The sequence below is a fragment of the Schistocerca americana genome, chromosome 2 (genome assembly GCF_021461395.2).
Source record: "Schistocerca americana isolate TAMUIC-IGC-003095 chromosome 2, iqSchAmer2.1, whole genome shotgun sequence".
Taxonomy (NCBI): domain Eukaryota; kingdom Metazoa; phylum Arthropoda; class Insecta; order Orthoptera; family Acrididae; genus Schistocerca; species Schistocerca americana.
The window spans coordinates 1,103,584,839-1,103,598,672 of NC_060120.1; positions in this window are offsets into that span (position 1 = coordinate 1,103,584,839).

Here is a 13,834-nt window from a genome sequence, read left to right on the forward strand (position 1 = left end):
CTCACTTTTACAACATGCACCTTCTATAAGAAAAAGTTCTTTGTTTTAAAAGTGAGTCTTTTTCGATTACTGATGTCTTAAAATTTATTAAAGAGTGAATGTGTTCTTGATCTGATAACTTTTTGTTGGTTGTTAAATAGATGCCTATTTCAAATATGGTTCCTGTGAGTCAATACTGAACTAAGGTACCAAGTAGCAAATTAAAAAATATTAATGTTACTCATTTTCAGTTATTAAATTAAGTTCAGAAGAACAATTTTCTCTCTGGTGTATGTATTAATAAAGATTTATAATTAGGTTTGCCAATTTTCTTTATTTGCAAAACAATGGGAATGCAACGAAAGGCTACAGAATTTGTTAAATCTTGTGTGAATGTGTGTATTTACACAATAAATATGGATAGTGAAAGTAAATTACATTTCTCACTTCAGATATAAGGAAGTCGTTAATATAACAATCACTCTTTCTGATACTGTACATAAAAAATCGGATATACTGAAATTTTTCCTTCTAATATAATGTAAGCATCAATTTCTCTCAGGTGGTTACCTAGAAGTTATATATGTCCATACTTCGAGAAATATTACTATCTCTAACGTAACTACGAGAATGAGTCAAATGAAAACCTTAAATATTTTTTAAAATATTATTTATTGTGCAGAAGTGGTACAAAGCTGTATCACTTTTCAACACAATCTTCGCCACGCTCAATGCAAGTCCTCCAGCACTCACAAAGTGCATAAATTCCTTTAGAAAAAAATTCTTTTGGTAGTCCGCGCATCCACTCATCTACCGCGTGGCGTACCTCTTCATCAGAACGGAACTTCTTTCCTCGCATTGCGTCTTTGAGTGGTGCAAACATATGGAAATCACTTGGGGCAAGGTCTGGTGCGTATGTTGGATGAGGAAGACACTCGTTTCCGGTTGGTGGAAGTGAATCCAGGTTTCGTTCCCAGTAACGATTCGTGGAAGGACGCCATTACCTTCTCGTTCAGAGCGCCGAAGAAGTTCTTCACAAGCATCAACACGTCGTTCTGTCATTTCAGGAGTCAGCTGCCGTGTCACCCATCTTGCAGACACTTTGCGAAACTGGAGCACATCACGCACAATGTGGTGTGCTGACCCATGACTAATCTGTAAACATGTTGCAATGTCATTCAGTGTCACTCGACGGTTTTCCTTCACTATGGATTCAACTGCTGCAATGTTCTGTGGAGTCACAACTCATTGTGCCTGACCTAGACGAGGAGCATCTTCCACTGAAGTCACACCATTTACGAACTTCCTACTCCATTCATAGACTTGCTGCTGTGACAAACGTGCATCATCGTACTGAACCTTCATTCGTCGATGAGTTTCAATAGGTTTCACACATTCACTACGCAAAAACCGAATAACAGAACGCTGTTCTTTCGTGGTGCAAGACGCAAGTGGGGTGACCATCTTTATACTCATACTACGACGGTATGTGTGCATCTGCACTGTGCTGCTACCTACAGGCCATTCTGCACGCTGTTTGTAGGACGATTACCAACTTACAGGATCACGGGACGAAATTTCGATTTGTTACTACAAATTTAAAGTTTACATTTGACTCACCCTCGTACATTTGTGAGACACAAGGCGAAAACCTTGTTGGAAAGGTAAAATTTTCACTAGAAGCGAAAATGTTCGATAGTGTCTGAACTATACATTTTCGTTTTTTTTTTTTCATTTTGCAGTTTACTTCATTTGTATATGCTCGTATCGATTTCAGATTTGTTTGAATTCACCAGCAGTCAATATAATTAAAAGCAATCACTTCTAACAAAGGACCTCTTGTCAGTAGGGGGCAATAACATGGGCCTCAGGAGAGAGTCCTTTTCTCAATCTCACAGTTGCGTTGTCAGTGCTTCACAAAACAGCATCTTTTAAATTTTACAGACATTTTAAGCAGCTCATAGCAGCTTTGTATAAAAGAAGAAGATTTTATAAATACAAGTATGTCAAACAATATCAGTTGTTCCTTTTAGATCAGAGCTATAAATGACTACACAAGTTACCAATTTGCAACTGGCAGCTCTAAAATTCCTGCTGACAGCTACATTACTGTGACAACAAAAACCTACACCTACAGCATACGTTGCTGTTGTTGCGAGAAATGAAGATGGAGGATTTTCTGTGAATACATGTTGCTGCTGTTGTGGTCTTCAGTCCTGAGACTGGTTTGATACAGCTCTCCATGCTACTCTATCCTGTGCAAGCTTCATCATCTCCCAGTACCTGCTGCAACCTACATCGTTCTGAATCTGCTTAGTGTATTCATCTCTTGGTCTCCCTCTATGACTTTTACCCTCTACGCTGCCCTCCAATACTAAATTGGTGATCCCTTGATGCCTCAGAACATGTCCTACCAACCGATACCTTCTTCTAGTTCAAGTTGTGCCACAAACTTCTCTTCTCCCCGATCCTATTCAACACCGCCTCATTAGTTATATGACCTACCCATCTAATCTTCAGCATTCTTCTGTAGCACCACATTTCGAACGCTTCTATTCTCTTCTTGTCTAAACTATTTATCGTCCATGTTTCACTTCCACACATGGCTACACTCCATACAAATACTTTCAGAAACGACTTCCTTACACTTAAATCTACACTCGATGTTAACAAATTTCTCTTCTTCAGAAACGCATTCCTTCCCATTGCCAGTCTACATCTTATATCCTCTCTACTTCGACCATCATCAGATATTTTGCTCCCCAAATAGTAAAACTCCTTTACTACTTTAAGTGTCTCATTTCCTAATCTAATTCCCTCACCATCACCCGATTTAATTCGACTACATTCCATTATCCTCGTTTTGATTTTGTTGATGTTCATCTTACATCCTCCTTTGAAGCCACTATTCACTCCGTTCAACTGCTCTTCCAAGCCCTTTGCTGGCTCTGACAGAATTACAATGTCATCGGCGAACCTCAAAGTTTTTATTTCATCTCCATGGATTTTAATACCTACTCCGAATTTTGCTTTTGTTTCCTTCACTGCTTGCTCAATATACATATTGAATAACATCGGGGAGAGGCTACAACCCTGTCTCACTCCCTTCCCAACCACTGCTTCCCTTTCATGCCCCTCAACTGTTATAACTGCCATTTGGTTTCTGTACAAATTGTAAATAGCCTTTCGCTCCCTGTATTTTACCCCTGCCACATTCAGAATTTGAAGAGAGTATTCCAGTGAACATTGTCAAAAGCGTTCTCTAAGTCTACAAATGCTAGAAACGTAGATTTCCTTAATCTAGCTTCTAAAATAAGTCGTAGGGTCAGTATTGCCTCACGTGTTCGAATACTTCTACAGAATCCAAACTGATCTTTTCCTAGGTCGGCTTCTACTAGTTTTTCCATTCGTCTGTAAAGAATTCGCGTTAGTTTTTTGCTGCCGTGACTTATTAAACTGATAGTTCGGTAATTTTCACATCTGACTACACCTGCTTTCTTTGGGATTGGAATTATCATATTCTTCTTGAAGTCTGAGGGTATTTCGCCTGTCTCATACATCTCGCTCACCAGATGGTAGAGTTTTGTCAGGACTGGCTCTCCCATGTTCGTCAGTAGTTCTAATGGAATTTTGTCTACTCCCAGGCCCTTGTTTCGACTTAGGTCTTTCAGTGCTGTGTCAAACTCTTCACGCAGTATCATATCTCCCATTTCATCTTCATCTACATCTTCTTCCCTTTCCATGATATTGTCCTCAAATACATCGCCCTTGTATAGACCCTCTATATACTCCTTCCACCTTTCTGCCTTCCCTTCTTTGCTTAGAACTGGGTTTCCATCTGAGCTCTTAATATTCATACAAGTGGTTCTCTTTTCTCCAATGGTCCCTTTAATTTTCCTGTAGGCAGTATCTATCTTACCCCTAGTGAGATAAGCTTCTACATCCTTACATTTATCCTCTAGCCATCCCTGCTTAGCCATTTTGCACTTCCTGGCGATCTCATTTTTGAGACGTTTGTATTCCTTTTTGCCTGTTTCATTTACTGCATTTTTATATTTTCTCCTTTCATCAATTAAATTCAATATTTCTTCTGTTACCCAAGGATTTCTACTAGCCCTCGTCTTTTTACCTACTTGATCCTCTGCTGCCTTCACTTCTTCATTCCTCAAAGCTACGCATTCTTCTTCTACTGTATTTCTTTCCCCCATTCCTGTCATTTGTTCCCTTACGCTCTCTCTGAAACTCTGTACAACCTCTGGTTTAGTCAGTTTATCCAGGTCCCATCTCCTTAAATTCCAACCTTTTTAGCAGTTTCTTCAGTTTTAATCTACAGTTCATAACCAATAGATTGTGGTCAGAGTCCACATCTGCCCCTTGAAATGTCTTACAATTTAAAACCTGGTTCCTAAGTCTCTGTCTTTCCATTATATAATCTATCTAAAATCTGTCCGTATCTCCAGGCTTCTTCCATGTATACAACCGTCTTTTATGATTCTTGAACCAAGTGTTAGCTATGATTAAGTTGTGCTCTGCGTAATATTCTACCAGGTGGCTTCCTCTTTCATTCCTTAGCCCCAATCCATATTCACCTCCTACGTTTCCTTCTCTCCGTTTTCCTACTACTGAATTCCAGTCACCGATGACTATTAAGTTTTCGGCTCCCTTCACTATCTGAATAAATTCTTTTATTTCGTCATACATTTCTTCAATTTCTTCGTCATCAAAAGAGCTAGTTGGCATATAAGCTTGTACTACTGTAGTAGGCGTGGGCTTCGTGTCTATCTTGGCCACAATAATGCGTTCACTATGCCGTTGGTAGTAGCTTACCCGCATTCCTATTTTTCTATTCATTATTAAACCTACTCCTGCATTACCCCTATTTGACTTTGTATTTATAACCCTGTATTCACCTGACCAAAAGTCTTGACCCTCCTGCCACCGAACTTCACTAATTCCCACTATATCTAACTTTAACCTATCCATTTCTCTTTTTAAATTTTCTAACCTACCTACCCGATTAAGGGATCTGACATTCCACGCTCCGATCCGTAGAACGCTAGTTTTCTTTCTCCTGATAACGATGTCCTCTTGAGTAGTCCCCGCCCGGAGATCCGAATGGGGGACTATTTTACCTCCGGAATATTTTACCCAAGAGGACGCCATCATCATTTAACCATACGGTAAAGCTGCATGCCCTCGGGAAAAATTACGGCTGTAGTTTCCCCTTGCTTTCAACCGTTCGCAGTACCAGCACAGCGAGGCTGTTTTGGTTAGTGTTACAAGGCCAGATCAATCAATCATCCAGACTGTTGCCCCTGCAACTACTGAAAAGGCTGCTGCCCCTCTTCAGGAACCACGCGTTTGTCTGGCCTCTCAACAGATACCCCTCCGTTGTGGTTGCACCTATGGTACGGCTATCTGTATCGTTGAGGCACGCAAGCCTCCCCACCAACGGCAAGGTCCATGGTTCATGGGGGGAAGTGTGACTACATATGACTGGCTAAATGTCTTGAAATAATATTAGTGCTAACAGACTTCCTGAAATAAGTAAATATACCCACTTTGAGTTCATCATTGGCTACAATGGTAGTGTACATTGGAAAATGGACATTGATGGAAATGAATTTGCACACAGTATCTTTTCTGAAAAAATGGACCCGTTGGGTTTCCTGGTGCTGTAACTCCAACAGGGATGACAGAACAACAAAAAGGTTCTCTTTCTAAAAACAACACGACCTATTGCAAAGAGAAATAAAACGACATTCTGTGAACTGTAGTAGAACCAGAATCTCAGGTCGGTAACAATGAGGATCCTGAGGAAGAACTTTATCGACAGATACTCTAAAATCAAAGAAGACAAGGCGAAAATGATGTTTGCGAGCGATTTTGAACTCCTTCAGACACAAGAAGTAGAAAATCAAATCCTTTGGCCATTATAAAATATGGGATCTATTTTGGAGTTCGTAATTTCAAAATTTTAGGTGATTTTGTCCCAATTAATGGCTTCAAAATCAGAATTTGATCGAAAATATGCCATAACAAGGAGTAAAAACATACGAGAATTTTGCCAAAAGAGTCAATGCAAGGTACGCTAATTTTCTCAATTTGGGGTCATTTTATTTGGTTTGAAATTGTTGGGCACCATAATGAGCTATAGGTCTGAAGGGATTAGCCACTTAACGTCGAATGTAAACTTGAAACATGCTGTATCATTTAACAAAGGACATTTTAAGGAGAGTGTAAAAGCATAATTTGTTTTTTTTAAATATATCAAATTAAACAATGATGTTAAAATGGAACTTTAAAACGCATTATCTCAAAACACCTAGATTCCATCGCCAATATTCAACTTTTCATAACTCACTCAAATTTAGCGACAAATCTATTTTCTTTTTTTTACAAATTGGTCAAAATTTAATGCTGATCGCAAACGTTACAATAGTTGAAAGTCCAAAATATTCAACACGAACACCGTTTTTGATTTTCGCCTCACATTTAGTTATTTCGACTGCATCACGTCATAGCGTCACATTTGATTTCGCAAAATCAAGGGTCGTGGGTAGCTGTCTAATACAAACTTTCTGTTGTATTGCCATACGCATAGTCTTCAGGATACAGGTAATTTCAGACTGAAACTTCCTGGCAGATTAAAACTCTCGGTCTGGCACACAGTTTTAATCCGCCAGGAAGTTTCATATCAGAGCACACTCCGCTGCAGAGTGAAAATCTCGTTCTGGTAATTTCAGACTCTTGAGTCAGTTCTGGTGAGCAAGAAACGACACTGCCCAGATTACTATGGAACAGTCTTACATAACGTGTTTGTGTGCAGCCGTTTTTGATCTGGAACTGAGTCATTCCACTGTTATAAGTATCGTCGAACTCATCAAGGAGTTCTACGTCGATGGAAAATTCCGTATGCGAAGTCTGACACGAAACGACGAGAATGCAAATATGTGTACCTTCCAGATGTTTTCAGTTATAGCTCGTTCATTTCATGCAAATCGTAGCGTGATGTAGAACAAGGAAAAAAGAGAGGAAGGTAATGATTTTTTCAGAGGACCCATCCCAGCATCTGCTTTAAGTGATCTGGGTAAAGAATTGTAATGTACCCCACGAAAAGAGTGAACGAGAATGAATGTGTGATAAAGTGACTGAAATTAAATCCTCCGAAAGCTAATTGTTCGGTAGTGTGTTACACAACAGTGCCCGCAGTGGGAGTACATTACAGGAAATAGATAATAATAATTCCACCAGTATGGTAACTGCTAGTTGGCCAATGACTGCTCCTTTACAGCGTTTTTGGGATTCCTTTTAGTATTAGGAGCAAAGTCTTCACTGGGGAACAGAAAAGATAGGTGACGGCGGACCGCGATAATATGGAATACAATGCACCGAAATGATTTGCGTAACACAAAAAAAGTAATAGGACTGCGTAAAGAGAAAGATAGATTGCAGTGTCTGACTTGTTGAAAAAGCAAATACGAATATGATGTAGCACTGATGGTGTGAAGTCGACACGTCACCAAACCATAACTTTCCAACAAAGTTAAATAGCTATAAGATGACAGATTCTGAATACATCAGTAGTAAAGCGATTTTTATCACATGTCTAGTAAATAAAAACATAAGGGAACTTAAAGAAAGGCGTCCTTTCATGAAGACGGGCGAAAGAAAAAAGACAATGATGAAGAAACTTTTAGTGCCTCGACTATTTTTTAAAAAACTGCAGAACCAAAAAGTACAATGACTATTACTAAGCATTAATAGAGATACCGAGTATAATTTGATTTTTGACATAGCGGGATGTTTTAATTTACGAAACCGCGCAAAACTTGAATCTGGGTGGCCAGATAGGGGAGTTGAACCACCGTCCTCCCACATGCGAGCCCAGTGTGCTGACAACTAGGCCACATCGCTTGGCTGAACCCTAGAATGCCGAAAAAAATTCAGAGAAAAATGTTTCTCGGCAAGAATGATCCGAAGTGTATGAAATTTATCGCCTTGGTAGTGGCTTACGACGATGTGTCATTCAGGCCATGGTTCAAAACAAAGCGTTGCTGGCACAGTACAATATGAGGAGGTGCAGGTGGATTGCGCGTGAGGTGGTTTGTGAATAAATACCTGTCAACTTTCCCGTGAAAGACCCATTTCTCGGAACACGATGTTGAAAATACTGTGTAGGATAAATTACCCCTCTATTGCAAACAGTGTGTGCAAGCAGAAGGATCAAATGATTTTTCAGAGTACATTACCATTTATTCAGTGGGTTGTGCAGCACAGTACTCCCCTGCCGAACCTCCTTTCACAAGTGAAGTGAAGTCATAGCATTTCCGGAATAACAGGAACTAAGGTAAATTTTTCTTTGTTTGTCCTTTGATGTAGTTTTGAACGTAATGGAAATCAGCTACAAATATCTTTTCTTTCCCGAGTTCCTGAGTACAGATCTAACAGCAATACAATCTCACACTGCAAACATGTTCTTTTAGAAACCTAGCCCGTAACTGTGGGCTGCTTCATTTCGACGTTAGCGGGTGCTCATTTTTAGTGAAAGCGCTTTTATGCACTATGTTCGAGGTCGATGCTCTTCCTTTCCGAGCAGCACCAGCCACGTGTGTGCGACCGTGGTCAATCTTTCGAGTCGTTTCAATACGGTTGGATGAAACATTGCATTTCGTCTATATGCCGCCAGAATTTCACGGTGAATCTATGTGGAATTCAGACGTTTTGATCGCGAGAATTCTAGTAATCGGCGTACTTCAAATTCTGAGTATATTTCCAGTGGGCGCGACATTTCATTCGCGCACTTGATGCACCTGTTATACTTCTTGCAGCAGAATGTGTTTACAGGGAAAACAACATTTACTGTCTGCTGACAATGGGCTGCTCTTGTTGCGCGGAGGACAACATGTCTAACTTTAGAAAGTTAGTACAGGAGATAACATAACTATGTGTATTGATTAGGTAACACTTCAAACATTGTTTTCCTTTTCAATTAAGAAGACGGGTCTGGTGGTATTTTCTAAATGCTCCATGGATGAATTAAAAAGACTAAGACAATGGTACTACCTGCATTTTTAGTAGAGATACTGGAGCGTGAAATTACTTCGAGAGAAACTGTCACTCATTTGTGAATGATACCCTCCCTGCACCCTGCATTCGTTAGAAATACATCTTCAAGGCGGTGTTGCTACTAATCTAAATGCCCGCTTCTGCGCGGACAGTCACACTAATGGGGACCACTGGCTTCGTTGGACGTCAATATGCAGTATCCACTAACAGATGGGAGGTGGTATCGCTACCACTGGAGGTTATATAGGGCACAGCAAATTAAAGTGGCCCGGAGTACAGAGATACTGGGTACAAAACAAACAAACACACCGGGGGTAAGGAAATGCAGTACTAACGTGACTATAGTAGATTTTGAAAGTGACCACTATTCATCTCTTGGCACTTTTGGGCCCCGATCAGCAAGTTGCTGGAGGCGGATAGATGTTGTTCTGCTAGAATTGCTGTAGTCTCATCCGAAATCTACTGCTGCAGTTTGGGGGGTTGTTGCGATACACCTTAGACTTGTGGGCTGCCCGCACGAAGTAATCGCACACTGACAGTTCAGGCGACCTGAGTGGCCATCTAGCGCCTCGATCAGGCTGACCACTGTCAACAACTGTGTCAGGCGTGAATATCGTGTAAACGTGCTATAAGGCTCGGCCGGCTGTGTGGGCAGTTGCTCCATCCTGGTGGAAGTAACTCTAGATCTTTTAGTGCTCCGTTAATACTGCCACAAATTCTAATCCAATCGCATCCTCCAGTCCGGGCCGCTCTTATTTGCCCCACCCTGTATAAAGTGTGTCGAGGGGACGCCGAAAGCAGTGCACCTGTTGCCATAATCCGGAAACGGAGCGATTTATCTGACGTCCAAACCGGCATGATCATTGGCCTGCAGGCCATGGGTGGAACAATTTCCGAAAAGGCTAAGTCTGTAAACTGTTCGCGTGTCACCGTGATTGAAGTACGCCGTGCGTGGTAAAATCTCGTTATCCAAAACCGGTGATGTGCCAGAGGTGGTGCACCACGGGCCAACATGAGAGAGGTGAGCAGCGGCTGCAGAGTTGTGTACGGGCGAATAGACGTGCAGCTGTTGAGCAACTGACTGGCTGCCAGCAGTGTGTCCACAACGACCTTTCAGCGAACAGTGCTGCATATGGACTTCCACAGCATGCAGGAGGGGGTACGCTTAACGATTAATTTGTTTCCTGCTCTCTCTCTCTCTCTCTCTCTCTCACTTTTCTCCCACCCTGTTTCTCCTTTTCCTATTAAAAAACTAGTATCACGTAACAACTTCAGTTCCTCTTCTTTCTCGTTGTTTACCTTTCTTCCTGGTTGGATCGGAGCACTATGGGACTCAATTTCTGAGGTCATCAGTCCCCTATAACTTAGAACTACTTAAACCTAACCAACTTAAGGACATCATACGCACCCATGCCCGAGGTAGGATTCGAACCCGCGACCGTAGCGGTCGCGCGGTTCCATACCGTAGCCCCTAGAACCGCTCGGCCACCCCGGCCGGCAACATTCTTCCTGTACTCCATCTTCTCCCCATATAGTATTTTCGTTGCTTCTCTCCACTTTTTCCGATGTCTTATTTCTGATGCCTTGAAAGCCTTCTAAATTTAATGTTCTACTCTTGAAAAGATTTTTGTCTGTTATTTCTGATTCTTTGATTTTGCTTCTTTCTTTATCTTTCGTTATGGCATTTTACATTTGTTTTTCTCCTTCTACGTACGGATTACTTGTTGTAAATGTTCTTTGTCAAAATTATGCCCTCTGTATTTCGCAAACTCTTACATATACTGCAAACTTTTCTCGTCCATTCTGTTCTACGCTTCTACAAGATATTCGTATGTATTTAATTGCTGTATTTTACCTATTTGCGTTTCTATGAATTTAGGTGCATTTTTGTTTCTCGTAACGTTTGCTTTTTTCAGCTAACATTTCTTCTTCCAGAAAATTTACTTGAAAAAATGCATCTGTCAGATTTTCTGAAAGTATTCCAAATTCAGTTGCAGAAGCCAGGCAGTTTATCTTAATTCCATTTATTTTCCTTCTTAGTATTACTCGTACTCTTTAACTACAAATTCCATTTCCTTAAAAATTTTTTTAGAACGCAGTTAAACAGGGAAGATGATATATCAGCCCCTTGTCTAATACCAGTTTTTAATTCAAATAACAGATAGTTCTCCCATAAATTTGACCTTACATATCATCTTTGCTAGAGTTTCATGAATTGTGTTTGGTAATTCTCTTATGATTTTATGTATTGTCTCTCTGTCTAGGGACTTAGATGTTATCTTGAAATCAATAAACAATACTGTTATAGATTTACTGGTTAAAATTCTGTGGTGCATTATTGATTTTAGGTCCAAAATCTGTTCTGTGCAGGATCTTCCCTTTCGGAAACATTTCTACTTGTTATTGTGTATGGTGTACTACTGGTGTTGGTATCGGTGGTCAGCAGCTGACTTCAGATTATAGTACTGGTGGTTTTCTGAATTCTTCAATAAGTAATTTTTCATGAAACCAATAATAAAAAAAAATTTCTTCCTTTTTTTCTCCTTCCGGCAGACAGGCTGTTTCCAAGTTTTCTTTATACTGCATGGAATGGAAAAAACAAGCGACCAATCCAAGCATATATTGAGGAAAGGTGTCTGTATAATAATCGCGATCAGCTGTATCGTAATAAGGTATCATAGGAGGTACTAATTTTTGGGTAAATATGCATATAATTTTTTAGATTTGTATACATAGCGCCTTAAGTGACGTAAATTCACTTTTGATCTTCTTACACCTTTTACTTAATTTCAACACGCTTGGAAGGAGAAACTGGCAATATTTGACAAGAGAGTCCCATCGCAAAACGAATAAGGGCATGCGTATTTCCTTGCTTTAGACTAAGTGAAACTGGTTCCTACATTGCTGTGTCACTTGAGCGAATTCCTTCTTATGTCATCGAAATCAGATTATCAAAACAAGTCATGTCCAGTTTCACGAAGTTCTTGAATTTCTTCGGATCGTCGGTTCTCAGTTCCTTCATTAACAGGCCTTCGTCCCTTGTTCCCAGGGTCAAATCCAGCAACGTCTGGCTTTTCGTCGTTCTCTCTTAATTCTAGGGGCTACAGACGCTGTCAAGGTAACATCATGATGTAAATTTACGTAGAATAATCTTGTGCCGAGCCTATAGTTTAGAACAGGGAGAAAATGACTCGATGATAGCTACGTAAGAGAACAACAATTATTTAACAAATAGGAACCTGTAGCTCTCATATATATATTTGAAATGGGTTAACTACTTAACAAGAAATCAGACATTACCCTTCAAGTTTCACGCGTTATTGCCATCTAGTGCGCACGCACGGATTCGTGTCACGAATATCCCATTTTTATCATGGAATCAGGTGATTTGACCCAGTCTGCAGTTCAAGACCTGTATGCTTGGGGCGCTGCTGCAAAGGTGTACAACAAAGAGTTTAAATTTTATAAAGTGGCCATTAGTCCACCATGTCTGAAGCAAACTGAAAACCCATCAGCCATGTTATCTGTAGTCAGGGACGGTATTTTTGTTTGTATATGAAAATATGCAAAAGCGTTATAATTATCCAATTGCAAACTTACTTTTTGCTGCTGATGACTAATTAAGAGCTTGATTGACCAGATGGTTGAAAGTCTGCTCTCTGGGCCCTGGTTGTGCGGTTTCGTAATTTTTCCTTTGTTAATGTTGTGGAAAATTAAAGGCAGTTGAAATTGCCGTGAGCAAAAGAAGCTTCTGATCATTTGTGTCGTACATACATTTTACTTCAAAGCGATGTTAGCAGATGTAGCTCGTTAGAGTTCGAAACAGTGTGTCCCGTTTTATATTTGCTGCCCAGCTCTACGTTAACTCCTGTCACTTCGATTCGTGTAACTGAGCACTAACAACACTTTAGCCATGTCTAATTTATATTTCGCTGAACAAACTGCAAAGAAAAATTAAACGATTCACTAAATAAAGCAGTTAACGTCCGATACAGACAGACGAGACACTGGCCCCTTCTTAGTGTTCTTCAGAACACCGTCAATATTGCGACCGACTAACCTTTGGCTTCCACAAGGAGCGCTGTAGCACGTGTGTTAGGCACTCTGTTTTTGTTGTTGTGGTCTTCAGTCAAGAGACTGGTTTGATGCAGCTATCCATGCTACTCTATCCTGTGCAAGCTTCTTCATTCCCAGTACCTACTGCAACCTACATCCTTGTGAATCTGATACTGTATTCATCACTTGGTCTCCCTCTACGATTTTTACCCACCACGCTGCCCTCCAGTGCTAAATTGGTGATCCCTTGATGCCTCAGAATATGCCCTACCAACCGATCCCTTCTTCTAGTCAAGTTGTGCCACAAATTTCTCTTCTCTCCAATTCTGTTCAATACCTCCTCACTAGTTATGTGGTCTACCCATCTAATCTTCAGCATTCTTCTGTAGCACCACATCTCGAAAGCTCCTATTCTCTTCCCGTCTAAACTATTTTTCGTCCACGTTTCACTTTCATACACGGCTACACTCCATACAAATACTTTGAGAAAGAAATTCCTGACACTTAAATATATACTCAATGTTAACAAATTTCTATTCTTTAGAAACGCTTTCCTTGCCATTGCCAGTCTACACTTGATATCCTCTCTACTTGCACCATCATCAGTTATTTTGCTCCCCATACAGCAAAACTCATTTACTACCTTAATCGTCTCATTTCTTAATCTAATTCCCTTAGCATCACCCGATTTAATTAGTCTACATTCCATTATCCTCGTTTTGCTTTTGTT